Raw genomic sequence first — 9,572 nt, forward strand, 5'->3', positions numbered from 1 at the left:
TGGCAAAGAAAGCTGAAGGTGCCATTATCAAAAGATATAGCATCTGGGGCCTTAAAGGCTTGAAGGTAAACAAGCAGCCATCTAGCTCAGAAGCAATAAAGCCCACATGGAAGAAGCACACCAGCCTGTGCAATCACGAGCTTTTGAAGGGATCAGGTATCAGGCATCATCAGAACAAAAAATCTTATCATAGTGAATGAGGCGGGGGAGTACGGAGTGGAGACCCAAAGCCCATTTGTAGGCCACTGGACATCCCCTTACAGAAAGGTCTTGGGAGGAGACGAGCCAGTCAGAGTGCGATGTAGCAACGATGAAACATACAACTTTCCTCTAGTTCCTAAATGCTTCCTCCTCCCCAACTATCATGATCCGAATTCTATCTTGCAAGTCTGGCTAAACCAGAGGATATACACTGGTACAGATAGGAACCGGAAACACAGGGAATCCAGGGCAGATGATCCCTGAGGACCAGTGGTGTGGGTGGCGATAGTGGGAGGGTAGAGGAAGGGTGGATTGGAAAGTGGGAACCAATTACAAGGATCTACATGTGACCTCCTCCCTGAGGGACAGATGACAGAAAAGTGGATGAAGGGAGACGTTGGACAGGGCAAGATATGACAAAATTATAATATATAAATTATCAAAGGTTCATGAGGAAGTGGGGAGCAGGATGGAGAGGGAAAATGAGGAGCTGATGTCAAGGGCTTAGGTGGAGAGCAAATGTCTTGAGAATGATGGGGCAATGAATGTACAAATGTGCTTTACACAATCGATGTATGTATGGATTGTGATAAGAGTTGTATGAGCCCCTAATAAAACGATTGGGGGAAAAAAAAAAAGACTGGAGAATTTGCTGGCCTAGGTGGACTTCCCTGGAATACAAACTCAAAACCGTATCCAGGAAGCAGTGAAGCAAACCAGATGCTTAGAGTGGATTAAAAAACAAACAAACCAACAGAACTTAAAAAAAAAACCCACCTAATTCTTTGAAATAGATGGGTTGGTCATCTGTGTTTACTCTGATTATTGACATCTTTTGGGGAAACCTTATTATATTTTATGTGAAAGTTTACACAGCAAATAAGTTTCCTATTAAAAATGCCATTGGTTGCTATACCTGCAATGTGTAGGCACTTTCCCCATTTCTGTCCTTACAGTTTCTCTGTCCATCTTTTCCTTCTCATCTCTGCTTTTGGATAATGATGTGTTTTTCGCTTCATATAATTGATTGTTCTAAAGAACACATTCCTCAAAGGTATAACTGTTTATTTTATAAATCAATTGATTATTTGGCTGAAGTTAACCACTTGAAACAGCTTCAGTTCCAGGTTAAAAGGGTATCATAAGGAGTATCTCAAGAGTTTCCCCAGTTTCTATCAGTCCAGCAAGTCTGGTCATTTTTGTGAACCTGAATTTTGTTCTATATTTTTTCCCATTCTAACTACTGTGTCCCTGTTCACTGTGGCCTATTAATAGCAGCCCCAAGGCACCAACGAGGTCTTCTGATAGGAGGTTGTGGTTCATGTGGACATTAGTCCTGTGGACTAATTTCTCATTTCTTTCTTGAGTCTTTAGTTCCGTTCACTTTCCTTTAATACGTCAGGAAGAAACCAGCAGTTCTTTTTCAGATGGATGCTTGCAAACTTTTATGGCAACAGATGCTACTCAGCAAATTACAGTGTAGAAGATTTCTTTCTTATGAATTATGTTGGCTCACCTAGATGTCCCCTGAGACTATGGTCTTTTGCTTACAGACTAGTATCTCAACCCCGCAAGGTATTTGGATATGTATAAGAAATCTTCATAACTATGTGCCCTATTATATATATGAATATACATGCAGAACTTCAAAACAAAAGCACCAAAATTTACTGCAAAGTCAATTGCAACCTATAGTAAACCTACGCTGTAGAAGAGCTATGTCATAAGGTTTCCAAGGATATATCATTACAGAAGCAACCTGTCACATCTTACTTCCACTGATGGGCTACAATCACTGACTTTTTGACTAATAGGTAAACAGTTTTAAAAAGTTTTATTGGCATATATTTCATATATGCCATATATATTGGCATATATATATTGTAAATATATCATACAATTTAATCATTCAGTCATATTAAGATTTGTGAAAATATCACCACAATCAATTTCGTAACACTTTCTTTTTACAATCATTGTTGTTAGCCCCACCAATAACTCCCAACCTCCTCTGTCATGCCCCTAGATAATTATCAATCTAATTACTGTCTCTGTAGATCTACTTACAACTGTCTACCCCAACCATAATGAAAGCAGAAAATAAAAAAACTGAAATAACCTTAGAATGGATCAAAAGGGAGATCAAATGACAAGGTATTATATTTTAACCTAATTACATCTGCCATAATCAACTTTACAATGCTCTCTGTGTGATGGTAAAGCTATTCAAATTCTTGGACTATGGTCAAAGGGGATTTACTGGATGCTTAATACACATGGGAACTGCTAGTGGATTTGGGGCTTCCATTTTCATCCATGACCTTCTGCAAACCAGGTGTTCAAAATTGAAGCTCAGATACCATTCCCTGCACCAGATTTGGATTTTATTATTAATAGTCCTTGGATCACACACTGGCTTGCTTCTTTCATGTGGACTTAGTTGATGCCTCACTTAGATGGCTGCTTGTTTGAATACAGCTTTTAAGACTTTATACACTATTCTTTCTGATAGTCAGGCACCATTTTGCTATATCACCCATATCTTCAGTGATTTCTTCATGAGGGCAAGTATAGAGCAGGGCCATGTCATAAAAACTAATGGTTTTTAGATTGGAGTGAGACTTTCGTGTGATCACACAATTCATTCATATGTCTATGGTTTATATATGTCTCTGGTTCACTTTAGAGACATTATGGTTGATAACAGGGTAATAGTGTCATTCATTTACCCAGTGGTACGGAATTTAAAGTACTGTTGAGAGAAGGACATTATATAAGTATAGGCTATCTTCACACCATATGAACTGTTGACTTATACAGATTAAATTCGTAAGTGACAGGACACTATTTACACAAACAATGGGGTTGATGATTTGGCAAACCTTTCAATAGCATTTATTCACAAAGGCAGAACTAGGCCTATCAGACTAATATATGTCATAAAAACCAGAGGGAATTAAAATAGTAAATATATAGTAGTCCTAGACAATGATTCATTGGGCATCCTCAAGGCAAGAGAGCCACCCAAAGTCCAATGACCACCTATTCTATTACCTGGAGATAGCTGTCATCTGCTTCGTCTCACATTAGGATTTTTCAGCCTTAAAACCAAGGCAGTATGTCAGTTCCTTAAACTACCATTCATGGACTTACAGAATGCCTTATCCACCAGCATGGCATCCCACATAGCATTGCTTCAGATCAAGGAACTCACTTCACAGCAAATGCAGTGTGGCCATGGGCTCATGCCCATGGAATCCACAGGTCGTATCATGTTCCTCATCATCCAGAAACAGTTGGTTTGATAGAACGATGGAATGGGCTCCTAAAGGCACAATTACGGTGCCAACTAGGTGGCAACAACTTGCGAGGCTGGGGAACTGTTCTCCAGGAACCAGTATATGCTCTAAACCAGCAGACAATATATGGTGCTGTGTCTCCAATAGCCAGAGTTCATGGGTCCAGGAACCAAGGGATGGAAGCTGGAGTGGCACCACTCACTATTACTCCTAGTGACCCACTTGCAGTATTTTTGCTCCCTGTCCCAGCAATCCTGTGTGCTTCAGGCCTAGAGGTCTTGGTCCTGAAGGAAGGAACTCCCCCAGATTCCACTGAACTGGCAGCTAAGAATGCTCCCTGGCCACTTTGGGCTTCTCATGCCTTTGGATCAACAGGTAAGGAAGGGTGTCACTGTACTGAGTGGTGTGTTTGATCCTGATTACCAAGGAGAAATTGAACTGGTGCTACATAATGGAGGTAAAGAAGAATATGTCTGGAATCCAGGAGATCCTGTAGGCTGACTCTTAGTGCTACCACACCCTGTGATTAAAGTAAATGGTAAGTTACAGCAACCCAATCTTGACAGAACATCTAATGACCCAGACCCCTCAGGAATAAAGGTCTGGGTCACCCCACCAGGCGTAAAACCACAGCCAGCTGAGGTGCATGCTGAAGGCTAAGGTAATACAGAATGGGTAGTAGAAGAAGGTAGTTCTACCTATCAGTTAAGACCATATGATCAATTGCAAAAGTGAGGTTTTTTATTGTCAGTGTATTTTCTTTATATGTGCTTATTGCATCTTTCCTTTGTTCATGTAGGATATATCAGATTCAATTGGACTCAGTGTGTTTTCATTTTATGTATGATAAATGTTTGATGTTAAGTATAAGTGTGATTTCATTAATGTCTGAAATTATATATGGCTAAAGAATGTGTACAGGTGTCAAGTTGGCAAGGAGTGGATTGAGATAGTTAAGATTTATTGTGCCAACATGGCCAATGAACACATGCGGGATTAATTGAAAGGCAGAGAGATAAATGGCTCAGTGAGCCTCGCCTTTCTTGTCTCTTGCATCATTGGAGCAGTGTGCAGCTGTCTTGCTTATTCTGTGCCTCAATTTGCAAGCTACACTACCTGTGGGACACCTAACCCGTGGACTGTGTCGCTGTAATTTGAGGTTCCTTCAATACCTGCTTCGCCACACTATTGGAATATACATCTTTTGAGCTGGGGACGGTCAGACCCTGTCATCTGGCTGACTGTTAGTGACCTGTCTTGCTGTTTGCTACCTGTGGCCGGATAGACTGAATTGCTCTACAGAGGACTACCTTGGCGGCCCTCAAGACTTGAAGGACTGCCAGTGTCTCATAGCTGTCTCACAGGAGTGAGTTGCACTGGGCCATTTTGTACTGCTTTATAGATTAACTGTTTATTTCTTATGCTATCTATCTATATAAATATTATATAAAATTATTAGCGTTCTGGTTTTATTTATCTAGAGAACCCCAATATATTGGTTGACTAGATTATATTAAATGATGTGAGAGCAGAAGCCTTCCTTTGTCTTTGTGTTTATCCTTATTGTAGTGACTCATATAACATTTGTGGTTTGTGTGTGTGTGTGTGTGTGTGTGATTGACTAACTATACTCAGCATAATGGTTTACAAGCCCATCCATATCATGAGGTGTTTCATGGTTTCCATTGTGTATATATGTAGCAGAGTTTATCCATTTTTCTGCTGATGGGCATTAGGGTTGTTTTCAGTTTATTGCTATTGTGAATTGTGCTGGTTTGAGCATGGGAGAGCATAAGTCTGTTCGTGTTCTATCTCTTATTTCTTTTGAGTATAAACAAAGGTATTGCTGGGTCATATGGTATTACTATTCCTAGTTGTCTTAGGTAGTGCTGTATTACTTTCCACAATGAATGTGGATATTTAAAAATCTACCAACAGTGTAAAGAGTTCCAATCTCTCTGCACCCTCTCCAGAATATATTGTTCTCTGATTTTTTTTAATTGGGCTAGCATTTGGATGTAAGGTGATATCTCATCATTGTTTTTACTTGCATCTTCTGTATAGCTAGCAATTGTGAGCATTTCCTCATATTTTTCTTAGCCATTTGATTATTTTCCTTTATGAATTGTCTTTTCATGTCCTTTGCTCATCTTTTTTTTTTCATTTTATTGGGAGCTCTACATATATTATAACAATTCATAGTTCAATTAGATCAAGCAAGATTGTACAATTGTTGCCACCATCATTTTCAAAACATTTTCTTTCTTTCTTGCACTCTTTGGTATCAGCTGCCCTTTATCCCTGCCCTGCCCCACCCTCCCCCCAAGAACATTGTCATTATATTAAATAATATTATTATTTTTTAAATAATATTATTATTGTCATCTTTTAATTGGATGTTTTGCTTTTTTCTTTTCGAAGAGTTGCAGAATTCCATAGACTTTAGTAATTAGTCTCTTGTCCATTGTGTCATTGCTAAAGATATTTTCCCAATCAGTAGACTCTCATTTTACTCTTTGGGTGAAGTCATTTGATGCACATAGGTGTTATATTTTTAATAGGTCCCAGTCATCTATTTTGTCTTATACTATGTGTATTTCCTTTAATATGTTTGGTAGTCCATGTTTGGTAGTCTATGTATGCCCTGTAATAGGGCTCTTAAGTTTGTATCAATTTTCTCATGGATGGTCCTGATATCTCTGGGGTCTACATTTAGGACTCTAATTCATCTTGAATTCCTTTTTGTTCATGGGCAAGATATGGGTACTGTTTTATTCTTCTGCAGTTGGATATCCAATTTTTCTAGCACCATTTCTTTCTCATTTAATGTTTTCTGGTCCTTTATTGGAAATCAGTTGCTTATAGGTGGATACTTTTATTTCTAGGTTTTCTATCATGTTCCATTGTTCTAGATATCTGTCATTTTACCAGTGCCAGGCATTTTTGACTACTATCTCTGTGTAGTAGGTTTTCAGGTCCAGTAGTGCAAGATCTCCTGCCTTGTTCTTCTTTTTGAGAAGTTCTTCACTTATCCTGCACCTCTTCCCTCTCCATATAAAATTGATAATTAGTTTTTCCATTTCTTTAAAGAATGATGTTGAGATTTAGAGCACAGTTGCATTGTATTTGTAGATTGGTTTAGGTCAGTGGTTCTCAACCTGTGGGTTGCGACCCCTTTAGGGGGGCTAATGACCCTTTCACAGGGGTCGCCTAAGACCATTCGAAAACACATATTTCTGATGGTCTTAGGAACTGAGACACCACTCCTCTATCCATCTCCAGGTGGGTCCACCCATATGCAGATACGCTCACATATGAGTATCCAGCGTCAAGACTGTTATCCATGCTACACCATGCTTCAAGACAAAATTTCATTTATTTATAATTAGAAATAAATATTTAACAATATATAATTATATATTGTTTTTGTGATTAATCACTATGCTTTCATTATGTTCAATTTGTAACAATGAAAATACATCCTGCAAAAGATATTTACATTATGATTCATAACAGTAGCAAAATTACACTTATGAAGTAGCAATGAAAATAATTTTATGGTTGGGAGTCACCACAATATGAGAAACTGTATTAAAGGGTTATGGCATTAGGAAGGCTGAGAACCACTGCCTTAGATAGTATTGACACTTTCCCAATAGTAAGTCTTCTATCCTTGGACATAGGGCAGTCTTCCGTATATGTAGTTCTCTTTTGTTTTTTTGGGTAATAATGTTCTGTAGTTTTCTTTGTACAGATCTTTTGTGTCTTTGGTTAGGTTTATTCCTAGGTAATTCATCTTTCATGTGGCTATTGTAAATGTAATTGTTTTTGTGATGTCTGTTTTGGAGCTCTCTTCACTAGTAAAAAGGAATTGGATTGATTTCTGTTTGTTCTGCTACTTTTAGGTAAATATTTTTTTGAGGTGCCCTGGTAATGTAGTGGTTATGTGTTGGACTGTTCACTGCAAGGCCAGCAGTTTAAAACCACCAGTTACTCCAAGGGAGAAAAATGAAATTTTCTACTCCCATGAAGAGCTGCAGTCTTGGAAACCCACAGGGGCAGTTTACTCTGTCCTATAGGGTTACTATGAGTTGAAATTAACTTGATGGCAAAGAGTTAATGAAGTAAGCATGTTACCCATTGTATCAACAAAGCTTTTAATGCACAACATATAAATATGCACATAAAACTACCCACAAATATACTTACATATGCATGCAAATGTACTCCCATACCGATGTAACATACCTACCTACCTAAGTAACCACTGGCAAATATACTATACAGGGCAGCTCAATTATATTAAGAAGAGTTATACATTCATCATCACAATTAATTTCAGAATATTTTATTCTTTCTCATGCTCATTTTTCCCAAAACCATTTTAACAGGAGCTTATACAGATACATTGTTTCATAGTCTAAGCACATCAAGCAGTATTGTACAATTGCTACCACAATCAGTTTCAAAGCATTCTCTTCCTTCTTGAACTCCTTGACATCAGCTCCCCTTCACTCCCCATCCCCTACTCTACCTACCCCCTATGAACCCTTATTCTCCTTGATGTCTCTATAGGTTCATCAATCCTGGCTTTCATATACTGAAAAACAGAAAAATATATGACAAAAATTCAAGAGGATTACTCCCCATGACAAAATACATCCGAAGTAAACCCCAATATGAAAAACAAAAGAACAGACTTGCTCGCTGGCAACTCCTTTGCTCCCTGGCCTGTGCCCCTCCCGCCCAGCCATGCTCTCTGTCCTCGCCCGGCCAGCGGCCGCTGCTGTCTGCCACAGCTTCAGCACCTCGACCCAGAACCATGCTCAAGAAGCCATGCTGGGCGCTTCTGGAGGAATTGGGCAGCCCCTCTCACTTCTGAAGAATAGCCCCTTGGTGAGCCGCCTGACCCTCTATGATATCGCTCATACGCCTGGAGTAGCCGCCGACCTGAGCCACATCGAGACCAGAGCCCATGTGAAAGGGTACCTCGGACCCGAGCAGCTGCCCGACTGCTTGAAAGGTTGCGACGTGGTGGTCATCCCAGTGGTAGTCCCAAGAAAGCCAGCCATGACTCGGGACGACCTGTTCAATACCAGCGTCACGATCGTGGCCACCCTGGCGGCCGCCTGTGCCCAGCATTGCCCCGAAGTCATGATCTGCACCATTGCCAATCCGGTCAACTCCACCATCCTCATCACCACGGAGGTGTTCAAGAAGCACGGTGTGTACAACCTCAAAAAAATCTTCAGCGTGACCACCCTGGACATCGTCAGGGCCACCACTTCTGTGGTGGAGCTGAAGGATTTGGACCTGGCTGGAGTCAACGTCCCCGTCATTGGCGGCCATGCCGGGAAGACCATCATGCCCCTGATCTTCCAGTGTACACCCAACGTGGACTTCCCCCAAGACTAGCTGACGGCCCTCCTGAGGCGCATCCAGGAGGCCGGCACGGAGGTGGTCAAGGCAAAAGCGGTGGCAGGCTCTGCCACCTGGTCTATGGCCTACGCGGGGGTCCGCTTCGTCTTCTCCATTTTGGACGCATCGAACGTCAAGGAGGGCGTCATCGAGTGCTCCTTTGTGAAGTCCCAGGAGACAGACTGCACCTACTTCCATGTCGTAGCTGCTCGGGAGAAACGGGCTGGAGAAGAACCTGGGCATCGGCAAGGCGTCCTCGTCCGAAGAGAAGGTGATAGCCGACGCCATCCCGGAGCTGAAAGCTCCATCAAGAATGGTGGGGAGTTTGTGAAGAACGTGAAGTAAGACGCCTGCCAGAGGAAGCTGCCGGTCCCTTAACGTATTCGGGCTCCTTGTCACGTAAAGTCATTTCAGAGGTCGTTGTTGCTTTTCTAACTTGCCCTGACGATGTTTGTTGTCTGAGCATTACCATCCCTTCCAAATCAGAGCATTAATAAAAGCCATCTTTGATTTTATTTTCCAAAGCCCCACAGTACCCACACACTGCTTCCTACCCCGCCGGCACTGCATGCTTTGCGTCTGTCACCTGCTCCCACGAAAAATTCCAGCCAGGTGCTACTTCCATGCTAGACCCTGGGGCTACCGCGTGTCTTT

The 9,572-nt window shown here is 41.1% G+C and overlaps 1 pseudogene; it reads left to right on the top strand.

The window, feature by feature from the left end:
* The first annotated feature begins 8,252 nt into the window (after nucleotides 1-8,252).
* LOC101642268 lies at nucleotides 8,253-9,263 on the top strand (annotated as a pseudogene).
* The last annotated feature ends 309 nt before the right edge of the window (nucleotides 9,264-9,572 follow it).

This window comes from Echinops telfairi, unplaced genomic scaffold (assembly GCF_000313985.2).
Source record: "Echinops telfairi isolate 266 unplaced genomic scaffold, ASM31398v2 ScPeMD7_3509;HRSCAF=4178, whole genome shotgun sequence".
NCBI classification, from domain to species: domain Eukaryota; kingdom Metazoa; phylum Chordata; class Mammalia; order Afrosoricida; family Tenrecidae; genus Echinops; species Echinops telfairi.